Source organism: Miniopterus natalensis, chromosome 12 (assembly GCF_054644295.1).
Source record: "Miniopterus natalensis isolate mMinNat1 chromosome 12, mMinNat1.hap1, whole genome shotgun sequence".
NCBI lineage: Eukaryota > Metazoa > Chordata > Mammalia > Chiroptera > Miniopteridae > Miniopterus > Miniopterus natalensis.
This window is the reverse complement of record NC_142092.1, coordinates 15,236,227-15,257,782: the sequence shown is the minus strand read 5'-3', so window position 1 is coordinate 15,257,782 and position 21,556 is coordinate 15,236,227. Positions and strand designations below refer to the sequence as shown.

Here is a 21,556-nt window from a genome sequence, read left to right as displayed (position 1 = left end):
AATAGCCTGCTAAGAAAACGGAGGAGGGAGTGAAGAGCCAGAGCTTGAACTTCAGTAATTGGAAGGAAAAAGCCCCTAATCTTGTAAGTTTTTACTTCCTTCATGAAATATGGTTACTCTCCAATAGACAAAGACAAGCTATTACTTTCAAGATCTCTTTTTATATTGTTCTCATGGAAAATCTAGCACTGAAATGAAACTATTTTCTTTTCCTGATGTTTTATTTATGTATCTGTATCAGTTATTGTCATGAAACAAACAACAGAGCCAGAGTTTAGAGCCCAGCTCTGCCATTTATGTAAGTGCTTCAATGTCTTCACCTGTAAGGTGGGGTAATGCCTGCCTCAGCAAGTTGTCATAAGGATTAAATGATTAAACAGATATACAATGCTTGGCAGAGTATCTCATACTCAAGTGATTTAATTTTATTCACTGAGAAAAGAAGAGCAGGGATTCGGGAAAAGTTGGTGAGTAAAGTTTGAGACAGATGTAGGATGTGGTTCACTTGACTGAATGGGTCTTAGAGGCCAGGAGGAAGATCTATGCTAAAAAGATACACGCTGGAATCATTAGCACACAGACGGTTGAAGTTCTGTGTGGTCATGATAACTTGGGAAAACAGATGGCCACGAGAGAAAAGCAGCATTTAAATAGCGAGGAGACTAAAATGCTGAGAAATAATAATTAGAGAAAAAGGAAGGAGGGGTAGTCAAGAAAAAAAAAAAAAAAAGAAAAAAAAAAGCTTTTGAAGTGCTGAAGTGCTAGGCACCATCCAATGCTACAGAGGCTGAGTGGGGGGGTGGGATGCCTAACAGGCGTCTCTAACTTACCACCCCCAAGAGAGTTGTGTGATTTTCTCAGCCATTTGTTAATCTCCCTAGATGGCGCTGCTACTCACCCAGGGGTAACTGCAAAATCATGGGCGCCTTTCTTGATAATTCTCTTTGTTTCACTCTTGCCCCTTTAATACCGCTGTGATCAAATCCTTCAAATACAAAAAATAAAGTCTTGCCCTTTTTCATCAACTGCACCATTAATCCCTAGTCAATAAGAGAAAGCACAAAACTGTTCTTTCTATTACTGAGAACATACTATTAAATAAAATTGAAATTTTCATACACGATGAACCCCCAACTTAAGCTGCTTGCCATGCTTCATGGCATAGAACAGGATGCTCAACTAATAAGAAGCATACAAAAAGTTTACTGAACTTAAAAAAAGTCAACTCATCATGATGGGGAGATGTGAAATCTCTGTAGACTAGTTAATTTTGGCAATATTTTGTATGTTCACCATAATGCTAAATGTTTCTAGGGGGAAAAAATTCTTTGACAAACTCAGTATGCTTCTTAAGCATCTCATTTAATTGTTGTATTTGTGCTTTTTAAAAAAATATTTTTTGTGTTTTTTTCTTTAAATATATCTTTATTGATTTCAGAGAGAGGAAGGGAGAGGGAGAGAGAGAAATAGAAACATCATTGATGAGAGAGAGTCATTGATCAGCTGCCTCTTGCACTCCCCAGACTGGGGACCAAGACCTCAACCCGGGCATGTGCCCTGACTGGGAATCGAACCACGATCTCCTGGATCCTAGGTCGACGCTCAACCACTGAACCATGCCCAACTGGGCAAAAACATGTTTTTATTGAGTTTAGAGAGAGCAAAGGAGAGGGAGAGAGATAGAAACATCAATGATGAGAGGCAATCACCGATCCACTGCCTCCTGCACACACCCCACTGGGGATCGGCTCGAAACTCAGGCATGTGCCCTGATGGGGAACCAGCTGTAACCTCCTGGCTCGGTCGTTGAGCCACACCAGCAGGGCTGTGTTACCTTTTTATTGAGGATATTTTCTTTCACTCAATGCATCCTATTCACAATCTAGTTTAAAATTATTTATATATTTGTTTCCCCTGAAGGATTAGTTTGTTTTTTACTTCCTAATCACTTAAGTTACGGATGTGATGTATGTTCCCCTTTTCATTCTAGCTTCCTGCATGTTTAGAGATAAATATGAATCACATTACCTATGCTGGCCTAATTTGAAATCTTTTAACTTGGCTCTGATGATATATTCTACTAAATTATTAAATATTTCTTTTGTTATAAGCTAGCTTAAATTCTCTGAAGAAAAAATAAAATATAGCAAATATATTTGGTTTGTAAAAGTCCAAGGAAATAGCTTGCATGAATCAAAGCTGAGATACACAACTGATTAAAGAACGGGACAGCCCTACAGTGGTTCTCTCTATGCTCCAGGCCCACATTGATTCTGTACTTGGTGTAGAATGCTCAAGGACTCCTGACAACAGCAACAAAAAAGCCCAATACAAAACAAAACTTTTTGTTTAATGCCCAAAAGTCTCATGAGAAAAGACTGTAACACTATAAACAGGATGAGGTGTAGACATATTTGATATGTTGTGTCTCCCAAAAGAAGCCAAATTATAGGAAAGAGCACTGGGTGTCCAAAGATGACTCTGGCTAAAATGGGAAATAAATTTGCATGGTGGGCTAGCCTCAGCAGCCCTGCCTCGGAGGCCCCAGAGACAAATGGGTTCCAGGTAAAGCAGCAGGCTATATTTGAAATGACTTCCACTGTCCCCAAGGGAAGAAAAGTATGTGGTAAAATTAAAGACTTGTGTCACTAGAGTCACTAGTGTCACTAAAACTTTTAATGTGGGGTCCCCTTTCAGAGAAGCTGAACACCATAATACAAAGCCATTTCCCTGCAGGATGGGGAAAGCAGTGAAGACTAGAGAAAGGAGTGAGATAGTACAGAGCCCCGGGAGGCGTTAGAAGTGAGAATCCACGTACAGAGACCCTAAGGGAGGCACGTTAGGGGAGTGTCTCTGATTTCCTTCCACTTAACAGAGTGGTATTAAGTCAAGAATAATGAAGAGACAGTTTAAATGATTTTTGTACAGGACTCAGAAACAGTTAAAATCTACAAGAACATTCTGGAGCTATCTAGCAAAATCTTATAAAATCTGAGTGATTTCCTCAATTCCCATATGCGCATTGCCTCCCAGCATCCCAGCATTTCTATGATCTCTTAACAAAGTATTCTGGTAATAGCCACTAATGACCTCTTAATGTCAAAAATAATGGATTCTTTTTTCATCGTTTTACGCAATTTATGCAACAAATATTTATGGAATGCTTGCTAAATTCCAGGAAGTATTCTAGTTGCTTGTGATACTATAAATAATATTCTAGTGGAATAGAGAGGTTAGAGAGGCATAGAATTAGAACTGTTTCCAGCCCTAGCCAGTTTGGCTAAGTGGTTAGAGCGTCAGCCCTCGGTTGCAGGCTTGATCCCCGGCCCAGTCAGGGTGCATGAGGGAGGAACCGACCGATATGTCTCTCCCACATCTCTCTCTGTCTCTCTGTTTCTCTCCCCCCAGCCATTCTCTCTGGAAAGCAGTGGAAAAAATATCCTCAGCTGAGGATTAAAAAAATTGTTTTCCAGTTGATGTGTGTGTGTGTGTGTGTGTGTGTGTACTTGGTTTCCTAATTTTATATCAGAAGTGTGGGAGAGGTTTTTAAACTATTTTGCTAGGGGATGTGAAAATAAGTTAATTCTACCACAAACCACATTCATCTGTGCCTGTACAGTTAGAGTTCCCAAAGGAGATAAGTGATATATGCACAAATTCCAATGAAAAGTTAAAAACAAGTTACCATTTTATTTTTGTCTAGGCTCTTGACCAATACTGTATTGCAAAGATCTCTAATGAATGACTAAAGCAAAGCTTTGTTCTTAAGACAAACCTTACCATAAATCAGATCCCAATGACCCAAACAATGAGCATTCTCTAAATTTAGAGGTAAAATTTGTCAAAAATGAGGATGCATTGTATCCTGCATGGTGCCGGGGTTCTCAGTTTGTCCCAGCACACATCTGTGGGAGGGTGTCCTCAGTTACTCTGAGGATATAAGGCACCTCCCAAGTCAACTGTTTCACACGTGAATACACGGCGTTTTCCTCTGGCCTATAGTAAGCTTTCCAACATCTTCTACATAATGGTTTGTACACACTAAGTGTGTTTTATACAAGATAAAAAACAAAAAACAAAAGTGATATGCCATAGTCTAACAAAAACACAAATAAAGAAATCTCTAAGCACATCATTCACAGAGCGATGTCAACTTCCCAAGGTTCTACGCAATTAATAATATGTCCCTTATCTGTGGAATGACATTTTTTTGGTTTAAATATGATTTTTTGTATTTTCTCATTTACAATATTTGTCATGAAAAAAATGTAGACAGTGAAGATCAACAATGATAGTTACCCAATAACCCTTTACCCAGAGATAATTTCTATTAACATTCTGAAACATATATATATATTTAGTTTTTTTAAGAATACGATTTCCATTTAGACAAAAGTAAACACTGGAAATACTTGTTTTCTGCATACCCTTTTTATATAAAACATCATGAGTATCTTGCTATGGCATTTCATATTTTTCTACATTATTTTTAGAACTATACTTTATTCTGTTTATGATGTACTACAATTTACATCTAATATCCTGTTATTGATTTTTACATTGTCCGCACATTATCACTAGTATAAAAAGTATGATTTATGGTCTTCTGAAAAAAATCTTTTTTTACACTCATCATTTGTTCATTAGGATAAATGCACATGAAGTAGAATTATTGGGTCAAGAGGTACATATTTTTTAAGAGTTTTGATGTAGACTATCAACATATGTTCACAAAAGTTGGTAAAAATATAGAATTCCCCAAGAAGAATATGAAATTGTTCATTTCCTATACTTCCTCAAACAATAAACATTGCAACATATTTTCTTTGCACTTTGATTGCTAATCTGAATTTTCATATTTGTTAATGAAGTTGAAATTAGCTTTATTGGTTGGCTATTTGTATGTTTAGGACAAAGCACATTAATACTTCAAAGAAAATAAAAGATTTTAGAGGGTAGAACCCCACCTACTGCTGTATTTGACTTCAGAGAAAGAGAAAATGGAAGTTCTTGACAGAAATGTGTCTGCGGGCCACTAAATCATGAAGTCATCTTTTCTTCAACAGGACTGTATTAACAGCAAGTAACTGACCCCACCCAAAATGAGCTGAGATAATAGAAAAAATTATTTATTAAATTCCTTTGAACAACCTTAATAAGCCACAAGAAACACTCGATCTAGAGATTCAAATGCTATCTCTCATCTCTCATTGCTCATCTCTGCTTTTCTCTGCCCATTAGTTTTGTTCTGTGGACCTGAAGACTGTAGTTAAGAGAAACATTATTTTCTGATAGCAAATTAAAGAATTATTCTGTTTCCAATTTCTTTAATATTATAGTAAAAGACTGTGAATACTTTACCTGTGTCATATTTTTTGATCACTTAAAATTTTTATTTATTTAATTTTTAAGATAGGTAATATATTTACATGATTAAAAATCAGTAAAAAAAGATATTCCGTTAAAAGGTATTCAGTAAAAAGTTTCTTTTTTATACTTCACTCTCTCTGCCCATTTCCTTTCTCCCGGCATAGATAACCACTGTTAGTAGTATCTTCCAGAGATTCTTTTTTTTTTTTTTAATTTATCTTTATTGTTGAAAGTATTACAGAAGTCATCTTTTATTCCCCATTGACCTCTTCTACCCCCACTCCCACCCCCCACCCTCATCATAGTTTTAGTAAGGCAATTAGATGCTATAATTAGTAACTTTTACTTCCTTGTTGAAACAGGAAGATAAAGTTTTCCCAGTGGAAACTTATTATTTCCAAAGAAAAGAGCAAAGCTGGTCAGACAATCACTATGTGATTACTACATATTAATTGTGTCCATTCTTAGAGCCTTCTATTCTGAATATCTTGACAAAGAGAACTCTAATGAATCTCTTACATGTTTTACATCTGGAGATGAGAGAAAGACCACCACTGGTTTGGAAAAGATTTTCTGTCATGTCAGCTCATCCTACTGAGTATTGGAGATAGAATGGCAGAATCTGGTAGGAATTTGGGGGGTAAAGCATTTTTCTTTTGCTTGTCCACCCAAAGGTGGAGATGAGAGATTCAGCAACCAAGTTTGTTTGCTCATTCAAACAAAATTCATGTGTGTGCCTGTCATGTCTGGCCTACAACCACCACCAGTTGGCAATAAGAAATGGCATCATCACAGTACAAGTCTACATACCAGCACAGCTATGTATCCATGTGGTAGCTAGGTTTCACTTATAAAGGCAAAATTAATCTAATGCTATATTATTCATTTTATTTTTTCAAACCATTAAGCTCATATTAACCCAAATTTATTGCTAAGTGAACCATAGCTAATTCTTTTCCACGTGAACCATGGATATTTACCTAATTGATTAAAGTTACTAAGAACCAAAGATAAAATTGGAATTTTATACAAAAAAAAAAAAAAAAAGAGTGAGTTGCTTGGGCTATACACCGTAATTCCTTAGTAAAAGAGCCATTGACTATTCTTGTATAATCTATGTCACATTTTCTTTTGGGCATTATCCATCTTAAAGTAATTGAATTACATATATTTTTGTCCTAAAGATCCGAACCTCCCTACAACTATGTTCTTATGAATTCCCCATGTCTGCTCACAGATGACCCAAGAGGTAAATACTCTGCTAAATTACAGGAATCATGAATATAGATGTTCAATATACCATTCTTGGTCTAAAGGTTACAAGTTCAACTGCAATATAGATTAGTAATGATGCATTATCATTATACTTTAAAGGTCACTGGAAAGAAGTCAACAATTTGATGCTAGCTTCCAGGAAAAATGTTACAGATGTCTTTTCTTCATCAGTAAAAAACTGTTTAATTCACATAGGAGAAAGCTTTTATGGGAATAGAGAACAAAGCCTCAGAGAGATCAAATTAGAAACAAGAGTAGAAAAAAATAACAAATAGGGTTCAAGCTCCCACTGTCTATTTACATGAAGAAGGATAATTTTACTTGATCTATTAGCAATATGCAACTTTAGATGAAAGATACTTAACTTATGCTATATATGCTATTTGTTTAATAACCATCTATTATTTCAAAAATAAATTACTTATTAATTTTGAATTAAATATATACCATAAATATATAATACACCATAAAATTATATTCTTTGGCAATAACACAAATGAAAATTTCCTGTATTCAGTCATTTGACATATGAATCATGCTAACAGATTCAGTTACTATAGATTTATCAAGAGATCAGGTTCATAATTAGGGTAAATAACTAAAAATTTGATTTTTAAATTTGGAATTATGGAAACAACTTGATTGAGAACAACCAAACTATTATGGAAGAGTTTCATAATAATCTACCAAACTGTAATTGAAATGCCTTTATTATTAATTACAATATGCTTAGTGTAAAATACTGGCGAATGTGGCAAAATACTGATTCTAGGTGTTCCCCACTTAGCCTCATATGAATCTATCATCTTTTTCTGTTGGTAGTAATAATGCTTGAAGAACACTGAATCCAGAAGCTTTTCAAATTCTCTTGGAATTTACTTAGAATCTCTTTCAAACATGGGATCCATTTTGCCTTTAAAACTCTTGATATTGGATATTATTCTGATCTGGTTACCCTTTAATCTTACACTATTTGTCTATAGGCTTAAATAATTAATTTACTCATTCAACATATTTGAACACCTATTATGTGTCAGTCAGTGTGCTAGAGGTTAAGGATACAGAATTAAATAGGTATTGACCCTCTCTTTGAAATGATTAATCTGTGGTAAGAGAGAGAGAGAGAGAAAGTATGGGTGTGTGTGTGTGTGTGTGTGTGTGTGTGTGTGTGTGTGTGTGTGTGTGTGTGTGGCTGTGTGTGAAGCGCTATGGGAGACAAAGAAAGGAATGACTTTACTTGAGAATTGGGGAACTAAAAAAAGGTGAAGCAAAATGACATTTCCCCCCAGATTTGAAGAGTAAAAATGAGTATTTGTAGTGGACAAGGGGCCAGACATAAAAAAAGACATGGGGAATGAGATTTTCTGTCAGTCTCTACTATGCACACCACAAAACTAGTTTTTGTTTTCTCACAAAAAAAGAACAGTGGGAAACATGAACCCCGTGCCTTTCTCATACCGTATTTTTCAGCAGCGTCTCGGGGTGCTCTCCCGTAGCCATCCTCTCCTAAGGGCCTGGCTGAGGGCTCCCACTCTTAGGCCCTCCCTGGCCCCCCAAGTTACTAAGCTCCTGTCTGCTCCTGCTGGCCCCTGCTGGCAAAACAGTCACTGCCCCTGATTCACAGCCGGTGCTGCCTCACAGTGACCAAGGGGTTTTGGGGAAAGATAAGCTCGTAGAAAATTGACAGTAGAAAGGCCATTCCCATCGCAAAGAAAAGAGTTTTATCTTTATACTCTTTTATTGTGTCCTTTGTATAATACCCCTTTCCCTTCTTTTATACTTCAAGGAAATTTAGAACAAAGTAATGAAAATTATTTTGAATTATATTAATATTTAAAATGCTGCTACTATTCCAGCAGCATAATTCTATTCAAAATATTTAAATTGTTCATGTTCCACGATGTGATCCTTATACAGCATCGACTTGAATGGTAACAATGAAGGAGCCCGGCCGGCGGGGCTCAGCGGCTGAGCGACGGCCTAGCTCCAGGAGGTGGACCATTTCCACTCCCCGTCGGGGGCGTGCGGGAGGCAGCCCATCAGTGACTCTCTCATCGCTGATGTTTCTCTCCCCCTCTCCCTTCCTCTCTCTGAAATCAATAAAGATATATTTAAAAAAGAAAATGAAATGAAGGAAAATCAGTGTTCATGTGTAATATCTTTAAAAGGTTAAAAATTACTACCTAAATTGGAAATTATATTTAGTTACATATATATATATATATATATATATATATATATATATATATATCACAGAGTGAATCTGATGAAATAATACTTTTGTAAATGCTGTACATAATACCAATAGTATTGTAAACTGGTATGCAGTTAGAGTCCTTTTTATTTTTAAGGAAATAAAGGGATACTAAGGGAGGAAGGCCAATGGTTTTGGTTTCATTTTAAAGTTTATATTCTATATAATAATATTTTGAGAGGTAAATGTGGGCCATTATAATTTGTTATGTTTTTCTTCTTCAATAATATATTCAATTTAATTCATTTCTTATTTGTACTTTTATAGAAAAAAACAGAAACAATTCTTAATTATCGATTCCTCTTATAATGAATGGTTATAGTATTTCTATATTGGTATAGTCTTTAATTTGAAAGGTGTTTTTTTTTTTACTAATATAGATGGTTTTATGAAAGCTCATCTTTAAGGATTCTGTAAAATATCATTACGTATGGATGACTCTAGGGTTTTAAGCTTGTTCACATGCCAGTTCATTATTTTTGGCATCTAGTAAGTACTCATTAAAATCTGGTCACTATATATAAAAGTATTAAAACAAAAATTAATTTGTACATAACTTGCATCTTCTACCCACACAAAATGCAGTATTTCATGGGACCAGGTGACGTGTGGCTGAATTGTACTGAAATTCTTTCTACATTAGTACAAGTAGCCCTTTAGAAACTAAGAATTCAATTCCCCCAGCTCCTTGTTATATTACTTTTTAACACTTGTTATTAATTTTAATGAAAATGATTAAAAGTAATATTCACTAAATGTTTTGGAAATTTTCCAAACTATGTTAGTACTTAATTGAAATGTGCCTAAGGCACTTAACATGTATTAGCCTCACACTGATGGTTGTTTGGTTTTGCATAGGACTAAGAAAAATTGTAAATAACAGTAATGCCTTTGGGCACAGAGACCGGAAATTACAAACCTAAGGTTAATGAAAATGACCTTTCTGCACAAATGTTACTGTTAGAGGTAAAAGGAATGAGTTACTTGCAAGTTATGAAAAATAACAAATATCAAGTGCTCACATATCCCCCTCCTACTTTCCAATGTCTTAACCTTATACTTCATTTTTCTCTGGGATACATTTTTGTATCAAATTTTGTTCTTTTTATCTACATTCTCTAGTTTTGAATTCAAGATATTTACCTTGTTGATAACATGGTAAAAAGTTTCCTTGTAGGTACGCATGTAACTTGGCCATTTCTGTGGGGGTTTCTTACAAACAGTCATAAAAAATGAGTTGGGATGAATTCTGAATTATGCTTAAATGACAGAGAATTAAGAAAAGCAGAGGGATATATATGTAGAAATTATTTTCTATTTATTTCACAGGCATTCAATTTACTCTTGTTTTTCATAAACATAATTTACTATTGTGTTTCATGTGCTGCTATATGACTAATTTAAAAGAAAAAGAAAAAAATCATTTTGTGGCAGACAGTTAGACAGACTTGAGCAGAGCAAGGGCAAAGGGCCAGGTAGGTGCAGAAGGTCACCAGGGTGGAAAGCCCCAGGTGCCTAGCTAAGGACAATGGTAGGGTGGGACCTTGCCCCCAGGGTGACCGTTCTCCCCTAGAGATAACATTGTATTTCAGTTCTAGGCCCAGAAAAGCAACAAAAACAGCCAGGGCTGACCTCAGAACCAGCTGCCTTGGATAATGATCCTCACCTTGGTGGAACCAAGCAAGCAGTGGAGACCACAACCTTGGGAGGACACACCTGGAAAGCTGCTGAATATTCTACTGAGATCTTCCCTGGGACCTCGTCTAAAATCTCCAGCCTTAAAACCATTAGGACAAGGACCCAGTGTGCTCTCCCTCCTGGGAGCACGCCCTTTCCCCTCCCCTTCCTGCTCCCTCTCCTCCCGGGAATATTACCATTAGCTTCCTCACTTCCAAGCTCCAAAGGTCCTTCCTTTGCCCCTATAACTTGTTTCCTAAGCCTGTTTCTTCTAGGAATTATTTTTTCTACCTCTGTGATTTACCAAATAGATGTTCTCTTACAGTGTGGATCTTGGCCCTGAATTCTTTCCTAGCTAGAACCCAAATACCGAGCTTGCTGAATCCAGGTCCAGTGTAACCCCACCAGTCAGACACCTGGTGCCATTCCCACTGCCTACAACAGTTTCAGCCCACGGTAACCGTATAGTTAAACTGGGTAAACATGACATGCACAGAAGCAATTAGAAAATCACCTAAAATATTAAAAATATCCCCCAAAATAAGTAGTTTAGAGACAAACTTTGTTCCTGACAAATCCTTTATAGTTGTGAAAATATTGTCTTAATCACTTTTTTAGGCTTAACAAATCATCAAAAATAGTACAATGGAAATTAAAGCACAAGAATTCTGCAAGAGTTTCTTAGTTAATTATCAAAAGGAGTTTTCTATCCAAAGATCAAAAGTCACCAAACTCCATTGTTATTATTGTAGACACGTACTCCCTACTAATTTTAATGGAAGCATAGAAATTTTTCTCTGAGAGATATTAAACACACATTTAATTAGAAATGTTTGGGTTCACTTGAGAAATCAGAGCTCTTGTTAGCAAATCTTTTGTGCAAAGTTAAAACTGTGGTTACCACAGAATATAAAATCATGTACAAGGCACTTGAGAAACTATATACAAAGATACATGAAATTAAAAAGAAGCACATATGTTCTGGATTCCTCTTTTCTGAAATAATAGCAAATGACATGGACAGAGGTATACAGATAAAGAAAAGATATGTACAGATATTAATTTTACCAGTCAATAACTGCCAAGGATAGGGGTAGCAATATTTGCACAGAGCTAACATCTAGTCCTAGTTCAACCACATTCATTCATTCCAAAACCACTTCTCAATTCCCCTACAAGACTAAACATTTAAGGTTGTCACCCTTAAATCCTTTCTCCTCTCATGATTTTTGTTTCTGAGAACACTCTTCTAGTTTGTCTCCCACTACTCTGATTTGCTCTACTCTCTGGCCTCCTTGCTCCTCTCGGGCCTTCGGGCATCGCTAGGGCTCTGGACTCCTTGTCCTATTCCGTGTCATTCTATCTACAATTCATGATGTCCTATCATAAAGCTTCAATTATCACCTCTTCTCAGGTGGCTCAGAATCCTGCGTTTCCACCTCTGAGTCCTCTCCCAAAGTTTAAATCTAAAGCTTTAGTTCCCTCCTAGCCTGGGCCCTTTGGTATCTCTACCTGGACTTAGCACATCCTACTCAAACCTCTCCGCACACAATTTCTACTCCCTGCTGTCTCTTCTCCTTCCTAAATGTTACTTCACCTCCCTCCTCCATCCCACATGTCTTCTCTAGTGGCTCAGGTTTGATGCCTATTTTTTAGATGCCTAATTCTACCTTCCAAGCAGAAGGAAGCCCTCTGCTCCTTCCCTCAAATTTCCACAAAACAAGACTTCATTATGGCTATTTGCTTTGTATAAAATTGCCTTAGATTTTTAAATTTCCATTTATGGCACACATTGTCCAGTCTTTCAAGGTTAAAAACTTTTAATCAACTTGATTTCTTTTTCTTCTTTATCCTTACATTTAGTTAGTGATTAAAAATTGTAGTTTTTTCCTCTGCAAAACCCTCTGGTTCGATACCTTATTTTATTTATTTATTATTTATATTTATTTTCTTATTTATTTATTTTTTCAATTAGCAATAATCACGCCTTGGATAAACCTCATGGGCTATGATCCTGCCACTGCGCAAAGCTTGATACTTTATTTTGAGAATTTCAGATTCCCCTTCTCAAGCAGAAGCTGCCCCTTCTTTCCTCTAAACCCCGCCCGGCAAAGTGCTTTATTGTTATTTCAGTTTAATATTTTATCCTAAACTATTACTATACTGAAGATAAGCATGACACCTTCTTCACCTGATTGTCTGCCAAAGCACCAAACACTACTGATAAATTCCTTTGTTTACTAATAAATAATTCCTCTCTTATTATGTCTACCTACACCAGTCCACCTGGTCTACCAACCTCTTAACAGGAGCTATCACATCTCTTTGCTGTTCTCTTCAATTCTGCTTCATCTCAAATTTTGTAACCTTTATCATCATCTTCTTCGTAATCATGACCATCACCATCATCATCATCATCATCACTATCATGTTCTTACACTGCTTTACATTTATTTCTTCAAAGACTTTTCATTTGCAAAGAATTTTCACATGCTTATTTGTTTAAAAGGATACCACAACATTTTAAAATCATATTACTGTTTTTTTCAGAGGGTAAAGAATAACCTGAAGCACTTGGAAATATATAATAATAAAAATGCTCCCTGAACTTAATAAGTTTAAACTTCATAACAAATAAGTAATAAATAACATATGCTTGTGAGTTTTCAACTAAGGTTTTAGAAACAATGTCTTAAATTTGAATAATTCTTTACTTATACTCCTTAAGGTGCATAGGATTTCTTCTAAAATTTCCTTCCTTAAGTGACTGAAGCTGAAGTCATAATAATGCAGGTGGACTAATATTGAGGAAATACACATCTCCTTGTAGCCTTATTTTTCTTTCTCTCAAGTACCCCTACTGAGCCTATATTAGTAAAATATTTCTCACTTAACAGTATTATATTTAAGGAACAAAAGTGCTTTTGAGATGCACAGAAATTAATGGGAAGGAAATTTTAATTCTCCAGATAAAAGTCCATGACTACATGGAAATATTAAGCACTAAGTAGGCCAATGCTACTAAACAAGTCATAAACATGATTTAAGAACTAATTTTATTTATTTCTCTTAGTTTAATGAATCTATCTTACAGTTGGCATCCTAAAGATTTATTTCACTGGCCTACAAGTATTGGGGGCTTCTAATTTTTTTTACTTCTATGGGAGACTGTATATTCAAAGCCTTAAACCAACTGTATCCTTTATTTCATCAACTAAATATCAACAACCAACTTTTCACCCTATGCAACCATAAGTTCTAAGCAGAAATCAACACAATGGAACCTGAAAGAGTAACCTGCATTAAGCACCCTAGTAACTAAAAATAAGAGAGAAGGAAAATGCAAAACAAAACAAAGAACAATAAAAGAAGGGTTCTTGAGTATCTTTTATTAATAAGACTTATGTTCATTAAAAAGTTATCTCTTTTAATCTTATAATTTAAAATGTTTTATTTTCTATTTATATCTGAGAACATGACAGAGATCTTAAAAAGGTAGAACTGATATTCAAATCCAAGTACAGTTTTTAATCTTTTCTCTAAGTCTTCAGTAACCAAAGAAAGCAAAACAAAATGAAAGATAACTGATAAAAAATGTAAAGCCTATTCATGTAATTAATATACAATATAAAGAGATCCTGATTTTTTTTTTTTACCTCTTTGCAAAGTTTGGGTTGGTTTGAAATGTAAAATGGAAGGTTTAATCTGATGAACAAACATCCCTTCCAAAATAGAGATATGAAGTTATTTCTCAGTTAAAAGATATATAAAGGCTACACAAGATCTATATAGTAAGAGATGATTGGGGTTCAGTGGCTAGCCATCCAATTTGACTTAAAATAGTATGGCTAAAATGTCATGATATAGATGAGATGAGCAATGCAAATGTCAGTTTAGTATCATATCAGAAAACACACCAATTACAGCCTTGGGGAGAATGCGAACTTCTGGAGCGTAATAATTTAAAATAATTTTTTATTATAGTTATTCTTGATCCAAATTTATGCCCAACATATAAAGACTCTTGACCAATCATAATTCATTGACCTATACCTTTAAGCATTCAGGCCTCATCAAAAACATTCTCCAAACTAATGAGTTAGTAAAAATTAACTCTGAGGACTTGAAAGTAAACAACAGGGTGGCACCCCTAGATCTTCGGAGAACTCATGCTGCAAACTATCTTGGCTCAGCATCAGCGAAAATTATCGCAACATGAACATAATGTTAATTATTCCATGATATTCAGCCTAAATTGTATCTCTACCATGTCAGTGAATTTCAAATCTAGTTTGAAAGACCAAAAGCAAAGGGGGGGGGGCGCTTTTGTTTACACATGAAACAATGGCCATGATGTCTGCTGACCTAATCAAATCACTTCAAGCTTCAAGGTCAGGAGGTCCCGACAGCGTTGGAGTCAGAAACACTTACATTAAAAATTCATACACTCAAATCAAATACCTATTACTTTTTTTTGACCCCGAAAAGTTAAATAAATAAGGTCATAAAGAATGAAAGAAAACATAGTATGCCAAACCATGCTGTCATTTTTAATACGTCTTACACAGAAGCTGTGTCATTAGGTTCTGAAATTTTATTCACTTTATTTTAAAACCTAATTAATTAAAATTCATAAGTATCCCTCACTGTCCTTTGTTTCTAAAATTAATACAATTCCAAAAGTGGAGCTCACGGGTGCTTAGGAGCTTAAATCTATATTATTTTAACTTACGGAAAATCAACTGGAAAACTAAGAATAATTATCTAAATAAATCAACCAAAAGCAAAGTTTTGCAGCCTTTGTATGCAAAGAATAATTTTTTAAAAAGGTGTTTTAGACTCAGGTTTTGCAGATGATACTTTCAGTTCCTTGTCTTAGAGGTCTACAGCTAGGCATGGTACTTAGACGAATGGAGACTGTGGTAGGCAGAATTATCACCCCTCCAAAGATGTGCACATTTTAAACTTTGGAACCTGTGGATATGTTATGTTACATGGCAAGTGGGAGTTACAGTTGCAGTTGGAATTAAGATTACTGATAAAATGATCTTAAAATAAGGAGATTATCCTGGATAACCGGCAATGAGATTTTCCTGTCCCAGTGTAATCACCAGAGCCCCTTAAGAGAAAGAGGAAAGCAGGAGACCCAGTGTCAGGGTGATGAAGCCTGGGAAAGGCTCCACTGGCCACCAGGCCCTTGCTGGCTGGGAAGGTGGAAGGGACTCTGAATCCAGGAGTCCAGCTGTCTGTAAAGGCTGGAAAAGGCGAGGAAATAGCCTTTCTGCTTCTGACGTGTGCTCTAGGCCCAGCCATGGTGCCCTGGGCCAGGAAGGCCACCCCTGCCGTGATTTTCCTTCGTGGGGTGGGGGATCTACAGGGCACAGCTGGGCAGAAGCCTTTGCAGGTATCAGAAGTTCACCTAGCAAATGTATCTCCGCATGCACCTGCTGTGCCTCCAACATTAGATACGAACATGGCTGTGCCTTCTGGGTTTGATTTTGAGCTTTCACCAGATTCACAGGAGCATGAACCTGGAAGTAAACCGGTGGCAGAAAATGCAAAAGCTTTTGTAGAGATGGAGGTGAAGAGTGGCACTTCTTCAAAGAGTTATTTTGGGTGGATTTTCTCAGGGAGGAGCTTTGATCTCTATACGCTGCTCTTAACCCAGCAAAAACTGGCAGGTGTCACTGACTCAGTTGCCGGCTTCCCCTGTGGCTTCGTTCCCCCAGGGCCCTATCAGCATTAACGTATTTCTATCCTTCAGTGCCATGGACATTTCTGTCTCTTAGTGGCCCTAATGCTCGGTTCTCTTCCTGTAGAAAGCGAAAACATTGCTAAATCTGGCCATTCTAACCTTTCAAACCCATGAACGCATCATGCACACTTCATATTAACAGGAAATTATGGCTATCAAGCAATTCATTGATTAACTACCAAACAAGCAATACATTGATTGACATCGCTAAGGGGACCTTGTGTAGAAGTACACGCCAGCATCATTGCAGTGGGGGGGTATGAACCTTTTCCCGGGGCCCCATTTTGAAATTTATAATGTTTGCAGCGTTAAAATGTTTTGCAAATACACACCCATGGCAGACTAAATAATATCTCCTCGTGCGAAATGTATGATCTACTAAGTTTGTATACATGTATTTGTAGGTACAATACCATCCAGAATATACTAGCATTAAAATATGTGAAGCAGCTACCTTCTTTCCCCAAAATGTATTTCAGCAAAATAATAAAATAATGCAACCAGATTTTCTATTACATCATTTGAACATTACTAGTATGTTTAATGAAAACTTCAGGTATAAATGAGCAGTTAAGATATAAATGATTTATGAATGCTGTGGCTTAGTCTATGGACTACTTCAAAAATTACTTGATCACCATATAGTATTTTTATATAAGTGAATATATATATATATACTTAATGTTTATAATACACAAGAAGAATGAGATATTATTACATCAATCCTAATAATAGGGATACTGTTTCAAGTGTCCAAGAAAAGTAAAATCGATCTCTTCAGTTAATGGTCCTTTGATTTTGAGAACCAGGCTTTTCTTTCCCTGGTGTAATTTCTTAATATTCTTTTTTCCTCTCTAGAAATGTGCTCTTTTTACTCTTTTATCCTCATAACAGACCAAATATTGCTTCCTTCCCATAAACATCTGCTACCAGTGCACACTGTAATTTGACATCCTGAGTCACAGACACTATGGTATTTAAAATGTTTTACACTGATGTAAAGAAACCAAAGATCATTGCAAACTTCCTACATTACTTATTTCTTAAACTGTATCTTAATCCAAAATTAGACCTACATAGCTACTAGAATCTTCGGCCCAGGAAGGGAATAATTCTGCGGCTATATTTTTCTGTAATTAACTGAAAGAATAATTAGGTCATATTCTAGTATGTTCTGGAATATTTAAGACTGATCTTAAAAACTTTATTGCTAAGATGCTTTGCTCTAAGATGATTCTCCTTGTAGCTTAGAGTTTTAGTTTACTTATTTTGTACATCTGTTTGAAATCAACTCTAGGAAATGAACAATCCATCAGAAAAAATTGCTTTACCTTTACCTGCCAATGGAATTACTAGAAATTTTTATGTTTGTCAGATTAGTTTTTAAAAGTTAGCTTTTGTGCAAAATAAAAGTAGCAATTATTTGATTTTAAATCATCAAATTTTTAGATTACTGGTAAAAACTATTTTAAAACAACTATATGGGCTTTAAAGGTTAGTCAGAACTCAATACATATGGTATAGTTACCACAGTTCAATAGGTAGCAAAAATGTATTCTTGATATTTCTGAACTGTTGCTAATTTTTTTCTCTATTCTAACTGACTAAAACAATGTCAGGAATGTGTCTTTATAAATGGGTGTTAATTGATAATGGAAATAATTTAGTAATGGACTATATAGAACATTAATAATGAAGCCATGTGTTTATGCCTAGATTTAAAATTTTTCAACAATCACTTAATGTCATTTTGATTTACCTCAATGGATATAAAGTATTGTTTCAGTTACACAAATCCACAGGGTCTTATTTATGGCAGGAGATATTTCTTTGAATTGTTGCGCTGTAATGTGGGAAAATGTAAATTTTTTTCAAGGTTTCTATAAATGTGAAATAAAGTTTCATTCTGACTTCATAAAAAAAAAGAAAAGTGAAGAAAATAGGTTCTCCCCAGGAACCTCTCAAAGACACACAACCCTACCGCCACTTTTACTTTAGCCTGTTGAGGCATTTTCATATTTCTAACATCCAGAACTCTAAAATAATGAATTTCACTTTAAGCCACCAAGTATGTGGTTATTTGTTAAAGCAGCAATGAGAAACTAATACAGATACATTTCAAAATATATTACTACTAGTTCCTGGGTGGTTTATTGGTAGCAACACTCCTACTACCTAACATTATTGAAATAATTATATTTGACTGATTTCCAGATTCAACTTCTATAACAGGTAAATCAATCAGACAGATATAATTTATTGAGTTCATGCTTTATCATCCCTGAGACAAGCCACACGTATAACTTGCTTTTTGGAAGGAGCTTGGAAGAATTTTAAAAAGACAATTTTTTAAAAATTTACTATCGTTTTTGATAGAGACAGCAAAAGTTCATGTGGAAATAATACAAAGAAAAAATATAATGGTATAGACATGTACACAGCAATACAGAAGCAATGCCACCAAAGTATTGAAAGTCAGAATAATTTTATGAGGATATAAACCAGAATATTATTTTATAAAATCTCTCTTATAAAGGCATGAATGGAGGTCAGAATCTCCATTTTTAGCAGAGGTCAACTAAAATGGATGATAATAATGCTTACTAAAAGTAACCTTAATGTCTGTATTGTTGTATATGTGTATATAATAATAAAAATAATATTTTTATGATCAATAATTGTAAGGCAAACTTCTCCTTCCTCTCAAAAAAATATATATGGCCTCCTAGTTCATCATCAATACTACTACAAAAGTACGACTGATAAGTGATAAGAACATTTATATTTATTAGTGTTTATTATATATAAACATCTCTCTTTTGTTATCCCTCAAATCTTCTTAATAAAAAAAAAATAATACAGAGGCGGGAAGAGTTAAAACTAATCCATGAAGTACATGTAGGCCACTCTGCTCTAATAGTAACAGACAGGGTCCTATAAGGGAACACTTTCTGTCATTTTTTTTTTTTACAACAAGCACAGTTGAAAGTAATGTGTTCAACATGGGGAAAGGAAAGGGGACAAACATAGTAGTTGAAATGGGATAAAGATGGTCAAAATACCTGAATGCATCTCAGCTCTCCTGTTTGCCTCAGACACCAGAACAAAAATGAGACCCCAGAGGAGAGGCGTGCAGACGTCCTTCCTACTGTGCACACCATGGAAACTGCCTCGTGTGCTTGCTCACTTCTTAGATTTACACAAACCCAGGTGAAAACACGCATATTTTGAGACTGTAAGGAGTCCAATCGTGCTTCTCTCTGGAGTCCTTCCATGCCATAGGGGTCATAAATCATATTGGCTAGCATTCCCCTTCTAGGTTCCAGCACTAACCAACAAAATGCCATTATTTCTGGGGAAAATCCCAAAGCACCCCAATGGGTTGGACTGGTGAAACCGAGGGGGCAGCTAAAGGGCCCTGAGGCGCTGGGAGAGAGGAACTGGTTGAAATTAGGGAAGCAGCTGAGCACGAAGGGAATGTGGAAAGCGAAAGCAGACTTAACGAATAATGATAAACTTCACTTAAGTACTGTAATTGAAGGCTACATGCGAATCTCACCGTGAGCACAGGGGCAAAGGCCTCAGACAAGATTTTGAAGAGCCACAGTCAGCATCGCGGAGAAGAGGGGGTGCACTGACCTGCTCAGGCTAACCCAGGGACCCAAGGGTGCTTCACATGTGTGTGCCTCAGCTTCTCAGCAAATTAGCAGAGAACACTGCATGGCCATTTCAATCTTTACGTTGAAAAGATAAATTCAACAGTTGTAAGTCATTATAAAACCCTTCACAAAATGTAAAACAGAGGAGAAAAAAGAACTTTTAAAAAATGTATTTTCCTAAAAGCAGACCCTTTAAAAATCAAAAACATAATAAATATGGACATTATCATTGCTTTTCCTTAATGTCATTCAGCGAGTCATAGCACAGTGAAGGGAAAAAATGATTATAATTGTTAATAATAAAAAGCATTATTCATAGGTACTATTATTAATACACACAAACATCAAAGGAATCTATTAAAAGGTTAGAGAAGATAAGAGAGTCTAGCAATGTGCCTGAATGTATGGCTTACATACTACAATAAAATTAACGCTGTACACCAGGAGGGAAAGGTTAAAGAATGCAACCTTCAACTTCATCACCATTTTCACAATAATTATCATTTATAATGCTATCAAATAGAAAATTCTTAGGAAATTTTTAACAAGAGATATGTAAAAGTTTACAGAAAAATACAAAATTGTATTGAAATATATTAAAGTAGATTCAAATAATTAAAGAGATACATTATTTTCATGGATAATAAGACCTCCAAATTTATGTATAGATTCAATATAACATCAATCAATATTCTAATACAGATTTTTTTTTGGAAATTGACAAGTTAAATGTGAAATTTATGTGGAAAAAAAACAGTGACCCCAAAAAAGAGCTTCACACAAATGATTCCATTTTTACAGAACTAAATACAGGGTGTCCCCCAAAAATGTATACATACTTTGAATAATTTTTAATTTCAATGTGTTAAATCTGAAAAGAAAAAAGCATCAGCTGAGCTACCAAAAATGTATGTGTATACACTTTGGGGGGACACCCTATATATATAGAAATTAAAAAAAGAACAGTTACTGCTTCCAGGAGGAATGTGGAAGTTGACTGAGGAGCTGTGAAAGAACTTCCTGGCATGGTGTGATGTTCTTCTATAAACTGATAGCCATTTGTGTTATACAACAGAAGTATAAATATGTCAAAATTCATGAAGTTGTACACAATGTTTGTGCATTTCACTGTATGCGTATTTTACCTATAAAAGCTTACCTAGCTCTGGCAGGTGTGGTTCAGTGGTTAGTGCAGGGATGGGGGGAATGTCCTGCCTGCGGGCCATATATGGTCTGCAAAATCATTTGGTCTGGTCACGCCAAGGCCTCCCCAAAGAGAAACAGTTCCAACCATCACTTCAAGGGTGAGTTAATTAAATGTTTGGCCAATTATAGCAGGCTAGTTTTTAAGTTGATAAGTTTGTATGGCCCGCGAATGATGTTATATATATCCAAATGGCCCTTGGCAGAAAAAAGGTTTCCCACCCCTGAGTTAGAGCATCAGGCCATGCACTGAAGGGTCTGATACTTGGTTCAAGGGCCTTGACCAGGGCTCAATTTCTGGTCAAGGGCATGTACCTGGGTTGCAGGTTTGATCCCTGGCCTTGGTCAAGGTTCCTGCAGGAG

The 21,556-nt window shown here is 35.8% G+C and overlaps 2 pseudogenes; one reads left to right on the top strand and one right to left on the bottom strand.

Annotated features, from left to right (window-relative positions):
- Positions 1-12,526: 12,526 nt before the first annotated feature.
- Positions 12,527-12,608, bottom strand: LOC148091776 (U4 spliceosomal RNA; annotated as a pseudogene).
- A 3,128-nt stretch (positions 12,609-15,736) lies between these two features.
- On the top strand, positions 15,737-16,506 carry LOC107543081 (acyl-protein thioesterase 1 pseudogene; annotated as a pseudogene).
- The last annotated feature ends 5,050 nt before the right edge of the window (positions 16,507-21,556 follow it).